Source organism: Rattus norvegicus, chromosome 11 (assembly GCF_036323735.1).
Source record: "Rattus norvegicus strain BN/NHsdMcwi chromosome 11, GRCr8, whole genome shotgun sequence".
Lineage (NCBI taxonomy): Eukaryota > Metazoa > Chordata > Mammalia > Rodentia > Muridae > Rattus > Rattus norvegicus.
The window spans coordinates 84,238,258-84,249,771 of NC_086029.1; the positions used below are offsets into that span (position 1 = coordinate 84,238,258).

At 48.9% G+C, this 11,514-nt stretch overlaps 1 long non-coding RNA gene across 1 annotated transcript; it reads left to right on the forward strand.

Moving 5' to 3' along the window:
• The first annotated feature begins 787 nt into the window (after positions 1-787).
• On the forward strand, positions 788-10,002 carry LOC120095684 (uncharacterized). Its single transcript, XR_005491414.2, has 2 exons — positions 788-7,103; positions 9,449-10,002. It is a non-coding gene; the product is annotated as an uncharacterized LOC120095684 (long non-coding RNA).
• Positions 10,003-11,514: the final 1,512 nt, after the last annotated feature.

Here is an 11,514-nt window from a genome sequence, read left to right on the forward strand (position 1 = left end):
ACACACACACACACACACACAGAGAGAGAGAGAGAGAGAGAGAGAGAGAGAGAGAGAGAGAGAGAGAGAGAGAGAGAGAGAGAGAACAGGAGGATGGGATGAGGCGTGGCCCGGCTGCTGCAAGGAGTGGCCCATTCTGAGATTGGCTTTGTCATGTAGCCATGCAGAACCCATGGGCATAGCCCTCTGACAATGTGACTCTAGAGAATGAACCTGTCTACTCCCCCTCTACCTCCCATGGGCTCCCCTGGGACTGCAATGGAGAGCACCTCCCTCTATGAGGAAGTCAAAGCTGTGAGGTGCAGCAGGGCACCTGGGGCCCAGTGACAGTGACTTGTTATGTGCCCTCTGGGCAAGTTATTTCTTCTCCCTGGTTCCTTCCTCTTTCAGAACTGGACAGGACTCCTTGTAGCTGTAAAGCTTTGATGGTGATTACTGTGGAACTGCAGTGTGTGTGTGTGTGTGTGTGTGTGTGTGTGTGTGTGTGTGTGTGTGTGTTAGCCTTGCTGTTTAACAGGGTGCTAAGGTGACAGGGAAGTCATCCTTCCCTCCCCCCCAGCTCCACACGTGTATGTCTCTCATTACTGTCAGGAGGCGTTAAGATGGCCCCATGGAGATGAGAACAAACCCCTTAATTAGGCACCGTTCCCACATCTAGAGAGGGACCAGCCTGGGCCTGGCTGCTCTGGCATTGTGGGGAGCCTAGTCTGTGGGGGCAGGAGGGGGCAGGAGGGCACAGGAGGGCGCAGGAGGGCACAGGAGGGCGCAGGAGGGCGCAGGAGGGGGAGGCTGCGGCCAGGGCATCTGAAGGACTCAGCAGGTTTGCACTTCGCTGACCTGATGGATGAATGGGCCCTGTCCACCCACATGGGGCCTGGAATCTTCAATTACGGCAATTACATCAACAGGTCGGAAGGGCAGCACTTTCCACTGAAGAGGTTCAGGGCTTTAAAGAAAAAAAAAATCCTAAAGCCACTGTTTTCCCTGCTTTCTTTTAAAGGGGCTAGGCCGATCAAAGACGACCCCATCTCCAGTCTAATTGGGCCATAGGTAGAGAAGAAAGGCAGTCCGCGTTTTCTGTGAGAGTTGGCTGCCACGCGCTCGCCCACCTCTGGACTCCCGGCTCCTCTCCCATTCAAGTTTGTTTACAGATCCCGACCGCACGTACTCTGCGCTCCCCACCTTTCTGAGAATAAGACCTGGGGCCCTCCCCTCTGAATCTCCCAGCATGCAGCGCAGTAGTACAGTCAAGATGGCTCTGGACTGCGGTCAGAAGGATGGATTGCGCGGAAAGGTCACTTAGTCTTTCTGATTGTGTTTCCCTCAACAGTAAAATCAGCACACTGCTGTCCACCTGCCTTTGCTAAAGTCGCAAAGGGTCCAGCTCCCACACATACCCCAATTAATGTGGATTTTTTTTTCTCAGCCACCTGTGAGGTAGTTCAGCTGAAGGGAGGTTCTTGCCCCAGTAGCAAATGGGTGTTAGCTGAGAATTTGCTAGAAGTGTAGATCTTGGGCCTCACTCTAGGTAAGTAGGAATCTGCATTTTATTTACCAAGCTTTCCAGGAAACGTGCGGACACATTAAAACCTAAGGAAGGCTTTTCTAGACTGAAACTTGTCCCGTTGAACACGAGGGAGCTGGTGGCAGGGAGCCTGTAGCTTGTTTTCCTCTGAAGATTTATTCTTTCCTACAGGAGGGATGCTTTGAGGCCCAGAATGAAGTAGTTTATCATTGCAAAGGTATTCATCCAGTCACTGGGCCATTCAGTTGACAGACACCTGCTGAATGGCACTATAAGGTAGGTTTGAGCCATAATAGCTTCTGTAGCTATGAATGGGATCAAGCAGATCCTTCTAGACAGAGGGCCACACAAGCAAACGTTCTGTGTTTTATAAGAGGGGGAAGGCAGCACAACTGAGCCCCAGAGTCTCACAGGAGCCTGCAGAACCATAGCACATTTGCAGACGGTACCACGGCGTGATTATGGACGAATCCACTGTAACTTGACTGGTAAGCCCAATGAGGTCGGTTGTACCTCTGCGTTAGTTCTGTGGACATCACTGTCTGGTTTACTTTAGGTCTGGCCCTTCGTTTGAACCTTTTGTATGCAAGGTACTGTTAGGTTTATTGTACTGTTAATTATTTAAGAGGAGCATTCCTTCAAACTCCTCATGGAGTCTAATGGCTGAAGTTGATTGGTGACATCATAGTCTACTTCTTTTTTTTTTTTTTTGGTTCTTTTTTTTTTTTCGGAGCTGGGGACCGAACCCAGGGCCTTGTGCTTCCTAGGCAAGCGCTCTACCACTGAGCTAAATCCCCAACCCCCATAGTCTACTTCTTAAGAGTTTTAAGATCACACTAAGCTGGGTGTGTTGGTGTGTGACTTTAATCCAGCACTTGGGAGGCAGAGGCAGGCTGTTCTCTGAGTTCAGAGCCAGCCTGATGTACAGAGTGAGTTTCAGGACAACCAAGGTTAAACAGAGAAACACTGTCTCCAAAACAAAACAAAACACCCCCCCCCACAACAGCTCCCCCAATCACACTGAGCCTTGAAGATTAGGAAAATAAGAGAATGGGCCTTCAGATATGTTATTAATGGGTGTGGCCTTTTTGGAAAAGCAAGGGATCATGCATGTTAACTGGGCATTGTTCTGTCAACGTGTTTAGCCGGGAACCAAAGCTGTCATCTAGAATCATCGGAGGCTTGTCATAGCTTCTCTCCCTTAGCATCATCTCAGTGTGTCCACATGTGGCAGCAGTGGTGTGTGTGTGGAGATGCCATAGTGGTATCCCATAAGAGGTAGCTTACACCCTGGATCAACCAAGGACCACGCCTCCTGAAGGGCTAATGCGATGTGGAGTGTGGTCACAGCTGGTGAGACAGAGAGTAGGTACATCTATGTAGGTGTCTGCATGAAGATGCAAAATCGCTTCCTGGTACAGGTGTAAGGGCAGCATGAGTAAAACCAAGCCCTGCAAGGTATGACTCTTCATCTCGACCAGAGAGGGTGAGCTCTTGGTGGCTCCTCCAGGCCACCAGGGTTCTTGGTCCTTGTGCAATGCTGTCATAGCAAAGACTGAGCTATCAGGACCTCTTGGTCATTGAGGACAGCAGTGTGGTGTTTAGCCAGGTTCTTCTTGCTTGGTTCTGTGACTGAGCTAAAGGCAAGGACTTTGTTTTGCTTGTATTGGGTAGCACCCTTGGGTGCCGAGTTAAAATTTAGCCAAACTTGCAAATAAGGGTTATCTGTCTCTGGCATGGACATCGGGGTCGAGGCTTTCTGCACCACTGCCCTCAGTGTGCACACTCTCTCTGTTTGGGCACAGGGTGATGTGTTCCCCTGTCACTGATCTCCGTCAGTATATAGGGACGTAGGTGGACAGTGCTTAAGTAACCCAGGGCCTTGAGCTCTAAGTGAGCTTTGCTGTGAATGTGGCAAGGCACACGGTGATTAGGAACCAGGCCTGGCTGGATTCAAACCTGACTCTCTCCTCTGTCAGGGAAAGCAGGTCACTGCTTGAACGTCTCTTTCCCACCACTGAAGGGGTGATCTGTCCTTGCTGTACCGTGAGGATGAAGGAGACAGTGCAGTCCCGTAGTGGTTAGGTAGCTAAGAGTCTTGGTGTGACGCAGCCTCCCAAGAGCCTAGGGCTTGAGACTCAACTGCTTTCAGTTCATGAAACCATGTCAGCATCAGAGCCAGGAACAAGAGAACCTAGAGCAGACCTCACATCAGCTGAATAAAGAAACTGAAGACAGGAAGGTCCCACCCTGTAGCCCCATGGCCACATATCTATCCTTAGAAACGTGCGTGTATGCATATATGTGCATGCATATAATCAATTATGACATGTTTATTCCATGTTGCACATTCCAGTTTCAGGAGCTGAAACCCCTCCCCCCCTTTTTCTGGCATCTGAAGGCACCAGAAAACACACGGGATACACAGACATACACACAGGTAAAAACACCCATACACATAAAAAAAAAACAAATAAGTCAGTTGGTTTTACACAGCTGTTCTGAGAACCCTGTATGTAGGATGTCTTATTTTAGTCAGGATGGGCGAGGTAATGCTGTGACAACAAAGTCTTCAAATCTCAGTGGCTGGAGTCAACCGACACCCACGCTTCTCAGGGTTTTGCTCTTTAGTAAAGAGGCTGCTGCCAGCTGTCCTTCTGACCTAAGCCCACCCACTCAACCCAGTTCACAGAAACCGCAGCAGACGAAGAGAGGGTGGAGGGTCCTGCATCTGCTGGGAAGTGATACCTGCTGGTTCACGCTTCATCAGCCAGAAGACGTCAGGTTGCCACACCCAACCTCAACAGGCAAGGGGGCAGCAGACTCCTCTGGGAAATGAGATATGGAAAAACCGAGAGGCATGTGATCGATACCACACCGAATGCCGCGATCCTTACATCCAACCTCTGATGCTTGTTTTTTTTTTTTTTTTTTTTTTTTTTTTTAACCCTGAGCTTACACCAGAAGAAATGGACACCGAGTCAGTCTTGACTGTTTGTAAGAGGGAGATGTGGGATTTAGTCTGGAAAGTCTGACTGAAAGATCCCTTGTGTCACGTGTGTCTGTATTCACGGTAGGAGGGAGGCTACAGAGGACGGATGGCATAGGTGCTTCCTTCAGAGTGTCAGTGGCTGGGCGCCACAGCCTGTGAGAGAAGCCCTGCGAGGAGGTGGCTCTCATCTGTAGACCTCGAAGAGGCTTTGGATCCTGAGAGCTGTTTATTCTTTCCGTTCTTCCCCCATCAATCTATCTGAGAACCAACTCTAAAGTCCACGTAGTCCACTCTCTTGACTTTCTTGACTTTCTGATCTCTGTCAAGAGACGCCTGGAGGGATGGGGGCTTGCAAGGAAGCTCTCCGAACTGGGCTTGACCAAGGATCTTTCCTGGAATGGGCCCTAGGGAGAAATTAGATGCAAGGGCCAAGTAGGAACTGGGTTTGATTAGAGTTAGTGCAGCCCCCCTCTCTTCCGCCCCGTCATTTCTCCTCCTGTCCAATCCGCTCTTTCCCTCCCTCTCTCCCTTTTTTCCTCAGCCCTCCTGTCTGTTTAGGCTGGTGCTGAATATGTGTGTATGGGGGTTGGATGGAGGTGAGAATGGGAAGCTAGGTGTTCCGGAATGGTTGAAGGTATTGGGGAAAGGCAGGGAGGAGGAAAAGCTTTGGCTCCCTGGGGTCCTATAAGGAAAGGCCCCCAAGGTCCCAGTGTTTGCCTAGAAACTCAAGAAGAAACCTCTGCGGTGAGGCAGTGACCCCGTGAAGGAGTGTGTGTGTAACTGGAGGGAAGGAAAATAAGCCTACCACATGGCACACAGCCTGTGGGTCATGGGGGAGTGTCAGCCTGCCGCTCAGCCACTGATGAGTCAGGAGTAGAATCTTTGTCAGCTTTCAGCAGCCTGAAGGCTGCTGCCTGGGGCTGGCCCCAGCACCTGGCCTCGCCCACAAGCTCCAGAAAGCTCCCTTCCCTCCCCCTTCCTCCCAGGAGCCATGTTTGGCGGTGGGGGCAACTGGAACAGAAGCCAGTGTTTTCTGCCTCCTCTCTGGTTTCCTCCCTAACTCAGAGTCAGGGATAGACCAGTGCTTCCGGGGTGGTTTGGGGTACCTGGGGAATAAGAGGAGACCCAGGGTCACCCTTCCACACACTCAACAGCTGGCCACACATGTGGCCTTTCACGGTTCATCACCTGCCAATGGTAGGGTCCAAGAATTGATGAAGGAAGCCCCCCAGACTCAAATAGTATGTAAAAGCAAAGAGCGCTTGTTCTGCAGGAATTACCAGCATGCAAAGGTCGACCATTCATCAAAATGGGCGACCCTCCAAGGGCTTGTAAACTCCCTTTTATGTAGGGCTAGGGGGATTTTCCAGAAGGGTTAGGTAACCTCTATCATGATTGGTGGAGGCAAGGCAGTGACATTAGTAACATTCTGATTGGCTGCTATGTTAGTTCTATTGTAATTGCCGAAACCTTGAAGAGTTTCAGAGACCAGCTCAGTTCTGGCCTTGTTGTCTCCTCAGCTAGGTGCCCAGGAGCTGACTCAGCTCCAGACTTACGGTCCCTAAATCAGGGCTGTCACTGACTAACGGCCCCTCAGTGGCTCCCTCTGAGGAGCCCAGTTTGCTTCCCTGGGAATCGAAAATGTATTATTCCTTGAGATTTTTGGACTTCTTACCAACAAATAGCCTGACCAGTGCTTGTCTACTAGAAAAACTGTTTTCTAGCCTTTCTGGGATCCCACTATGTAATTTCTCACCCCTCTACCCTGCTTCTCATCCATACCATTGGAGGATATCAGCACACCTCAGAAGGCATCTAGGCCAGCAGTTGCTAAACCCAGTGAGTGGGTCATCACCCAGAAAGCTGTCAGAAACATGATCTCTGGGCTCCATGAGGCCCAGCGGGTAGGGTGTTTGTACTACATAAGTTGGGCATGGTGGTCCATACATGTAACCCCAGACCTTCAGGAGGTAGGTGTGGCTATATACTCAGTTAAAGACTTCACAGATCGGGGGTTGGGGATTTGGCTCAGTGGTAGAGCACTTGCCTAGCAAGTGCAAGGTCCTGGGTTCGGTCCCCAGTTCTGAGAAAAAGAAAAAAAAAAAGGTTTCATAGATCAGAGAGGGAGCAAGGGAGAGAGGGAGGGGGAGAGGAGGGGGAGGGGGATGAAAGGGGGAAAGGGGGAGGGAGGGAGGGAGGGGGAGAGAGAGAGAGAGAGAGAGAGAGAGAGAGAGAGAGAGAATTCTTAGTCTTGGTTCTCAGTTCTGACTTTTGGGCAGGGACTGATTTGCAGGTCTCACGCCCTGTGGGCCATCCCTTGGGAGGTCACAGTGGGGACGAAGTGTGTTAACGGCTTGTCTTGGCAACTGACTCTCCTCGTGTGGATTTATGGCTTGCATTAAGGGCTAGTTTTCCAGACCTGCTGAGAGGACCAGCACTGCCCCTCCATCTCATCTCTGCAGGTTGCCCGGATACAGACCTCCTGCAAGGAGCCGGTTTCTCTACTGGCCTGCAGCCAATCTGTGCAGGGAAAGGAGCCCTCACGGAGTAGGCCACAGTGTCCTTCTGGATGCTTCCTTTAATGTGGTAAGTCAGAAATGCCGCCCACAGGGCTTCAGTCTGTTTGGCTTTGAGGAAATACTGCCAGTCCTACCTCTGTCCCAGGCCAGGCTACAGGGGAGGAAGGATGGATTTGTATGGGCTGAGACTAGAGTATCTGCTTGGGTACATGGATACTTTCATTCTCTCTCTCTCTCTCTCTCTCTCTCTCTCTCTCTCTCTCTCTGTCTCTCTCTATGTCTCTCTCTCTCTCTCTCTCTCTCTCTCTCTCTCTCTCTGTCTGTCTTTCTTTTTGAGACAAGATCTCATTATGTAGCTCTGGTTGTTTTGGAACTCACTATGTAGGCCAGGCTAGACTCACAGAGAACTGCCTACCTCTGTCTGCTTCCCAAGTGCTGGGGTTAATTTTTATTTAACCTCTATGCCTGGGTTCATTTTTATTTATCTATTCCCAGTACTTTATTAAAGGACAGTACCAGCTTTGCTCCAGATACTCAGGTCTTTGATCTATAGGACTTGAAGGTCTGGCAGGCCGAGGATGATGGGCAAGCCTTCTGCACCCATTGACTCACAGAATCCAGAAAGGGGCGTGGCTCTGAGGATCTGGGGACCTCAGACTGTGTGTTTGCATAAGTATGTCACATGTAGATAGTGTGGTGTGTGTGTGAGAGTGTGCGTGTGTGCCTGTGAGTGTGAGTGTGAGTGTGCGTGTCCTCTAGACCCTGCCTCTGCTTCTACAGATTCAATTATGGCCAGAAAAATATTTGAAAGTAAATCTGCACTGAATGTGTACTAATTTTCCCTGCCTTTATTATTCCCTAATAATAGAATATAAATATAATAGTCATACCATATTGGGTATTGTAAGTAAGCTAGAGGTACCCTGAAAGAAGATGTACTTAGGGTTTATGCAAATTCCAGGCCATTTAAATAATTCACACATTTCTTTTTTGAGGCAGAGACTGCTGTCTGAGCTGGTCTCAAGTGCCTGGGTTCAAGCTCTGCTTTTGGGATGGTGGGGCTCAAACCATCCACTGCTCACCAGGCTCCTGTGCCATTTTATATAAGGGACTTGAACACTCACAGATGTTGACAGAAATCTCCCACAAACACCAAGTGATGGCATTTAAAAGCCAACCTAACAAATGGGGTAAAATGTTACCATAATGTCATATGGGTTCAACATCTATAGCCATTCCCTGAATTTTATTTTAGCTATTTTAAATAGATGTATTTCAATCATTTTCTATGTTTTATTGTGTTTTAAAATTTGTTTCCAAATTTAAAAAAAATGTAAAGGAGGCTGGGCATGGTGGCACACACCTTTGATACCAGCACTTGGGAGGCAGAGGCAGGTGGATGTCTGTGAGTTTCAGGCAAGTCTGGTCTACAAAGCAAGTTCTAGCATAACCAAGGCTACAATGAAAAGCAAAAAACAAACAAACAAACAAAATGTAGAGAGTATGTGGTTTGTCTAAAGACACAGAGCAGGCTAACATTGGGAAGTCTGTCTGTCACATCCTATGGTCTCTGGATTAGACTCAGCTGAAATGCCAGTTCTGGAGAACAATGGTCACGGGCCTCAATTTCTCATGCTATCCCTCCGCGCTCTGAGACAGACAGACGTGGATTGTTTGTCACTTGACTGGTGCTGGTCCTGCTGTAAGTGCCACCGGGACAGCCTCTCACTCCCAGCTATTCCGAGGGCACATAGTGACTGGAAAGAATGACCCACAGAGTGAGCTGCAGACACACACAGGTGGACACACAGAGGCTGATAGGACCCCGCTCTGTTCTCTTTTAAAGTTCGATTGCTCTGTGTGCCCTGCAGATGTGAGGGGCAAGGACCAAGAGGGCCTCTGGCAGGGAAGTCTCATGTCTCTGGAAAGGATGCTGGGAAGGTAGGAGGGTGGCCCCTTCCTGGCTACCCACCCACAAAAGCTCTTTTGGCAGAGAATGAAGCTCTTGCAAGCAGGTGTCATGGGGATCCCAGAGGTGGGGTAGAGAGAGAACAGGGATGAGAGCGGAAAGTACCATCTCTCCAGAAACAAAAAAAGCCCTTTAGGGTCACTGGACATGTCTGTCTGCCCTGGGCCAGTGCTAAGCTTCCCTCTTCTTGTTGTGGACGAGCATCAAGAACAGATTTGACCTGCATCTGCTCCGGACACAGAGCTCTGGGAAATGGGGACAGGCCGGCATGGCAGCCACGGGGAGGACAGGCTTACGGCCAATGTGTGCATTAATCAAGGACTTGTTAGTTTTCTTTTTCAATACCCATCACCTCTCATACTCAGAACTCACAAAGCACAAAGACAAAAGTCAACGTGTACTATGAGTCATTCAGGTTTTCTCTCTCTCCTCCCTCTCCCTAGATTCATCTACTTGTCCCTACTGACAGTCTCAGCTTTCCAGGATGACTTGGATGGAAGCTTTAAGCATACACAGCCAGACGTGTGTAGCACAGGGTTCCACATATGCTGCTTGTACCCTGCTGTGTTCATTCAGTGACGTTCTCTTCCCAGGAGACTCTGTGATAGTGTCCGTGGTTGGCTTCTATTTTTTCTTTTTCTTTCTTTCTTTTCTTTTTTTTTTTTTTTGGCTCCATAGTGTTCTGGGGAACACACCCTTAGTATCTGAGGAGCCAGGCTCCAGCCTTTTGGGGGAGTCTTTAGTCGTAGTAGTAACAGGGAGTTTTGAGGCATGATGGGACATGAAGGAACTACGACTAACCACAATGCAATTCCACATCTGAAATGTGGCTGGTCCAGTCACGATTGCCTACAATGGCAAAAATGCAAACTAGACTTTGAAGAATTAATTTTAAAATGTAAACCATCTTATTTAATACTTTAAAAAAACAAATCATATTTTAAATCTTATATTTTAAATGTATCAGCAATATCAAACATGCGACGAATCAATTAAACCTGTTTCTTCTTGCTCTTGTATTGTGTAGAAACTATATGATTCTAAATTCTGGATGTGGTGTGGGTGCACGGGCGTGTGCGCATGCGTGCGTGCGTGCACGTGTGTGAGTATCTAACACATTTCCATTGAACTGGGCTCCTCTAGAGATTTTGTACAGCTAAAGGTGGGGGGGGGGGCTGGTGGGGCAGGAAGGAAAAGCGAGAGCAGCTGCCTTCGTCTATAAATCCAAGGCTCACAACACAGGAGTGATGTGTCCAGGGCCCATGGGTGCTACCATCAGACCAAGGGCCACCTCCAGTTTCATCGCTCCATTGTAAAAGAATCACCTAGAGAAATGACTGAGTGAAATTTCTGCGCACAGAGAGCCTACCTAGCTAGGGCAGCCTCCTCCCTTCTGGACTGAGGAAGAATGGGCCCAGCCGGAACTCACTCCCTCCAAAGACTCCTCAGCCCTCTCTCCAGATGCTCAGAGAGGGGCCTGTGATCTTTCTTGGCCTCTCCTCCCTGGGCCTGAAGAAGCCAGAGTCAGTCCTGAGGGAGTCTTGAGGAGCCTGCAGGCTGGGCTCAGCAGCCGCAGCCCCTAAATCATTCATGCAGGGGTGGGACAGGCCAAGCGGCACGGAGGGGATTTTCATAGATTATATTGAAAGAATTACAATGGCGCGGGAAAGTAGCCGGGTTCCCACAGTGTCCGGTCACTCCTGTGGGGGCTGTGGGAGCCGGGTCTGGCTGCCTCTTTCTCTCTGAGCAGCAGCACACACAGTTTTTTAATAATTAAGTAACTTTAATTGTCCTGGGAAAGCTCAACTTGCCTTGGGGCATGCTGCACAAACTCATAATGTTACCAAGAGAGATTAACGAATGAGAACTGAGAAATGATTCTCTTTTTAAAAGCACCTCGCTGTTAAGCCTTATTATCCAAAGTTTAGAACCTCATTTATCTGCTTTGGGGAGGGGGCATAGTGGGAGGGAGAAGGGGACCGGGGAAGGGGGGAGTGGGGCACAGACACCCAAGACCCAGAAACTAATGCATATGAGACTAAAACTCCATACCTCTGCCATGCAGTCTTAAAAACATCAGACAGGAAAATGTTGCCGTTTATTGACTGCACTCCAGTGACTGAGGGAGAATTCTAGGCAGAAGGATGGATAAATAATATTAATAAAAATACATTTTTTTGAGCATCTGTTGTTTAGAAATTATCCCATTTTAGTGTTCGGGACTAACTTTTCTCTCTGGTTCTTTAAAAAAAATATTATTCTAAATTCTGTCATTTCGACATCGGATAAACCGATACCACTGGTGTGATTGGCACATGAACACGAAGTATATAATTGATGAACGAATAAGGACGGTAATGAAGGGAGGAAGGACGTCAGAAGAAAGGACTGTCCTCCCACAGGTGTCCGTGGTCAGCATGAAGGACAGGCCCAGACGAGAGCTCTGTAGTTCAGACAAAAGGAGCCTGCGCTGGGAGACAGGACATCAGGATCCACTAGCGGTGACACA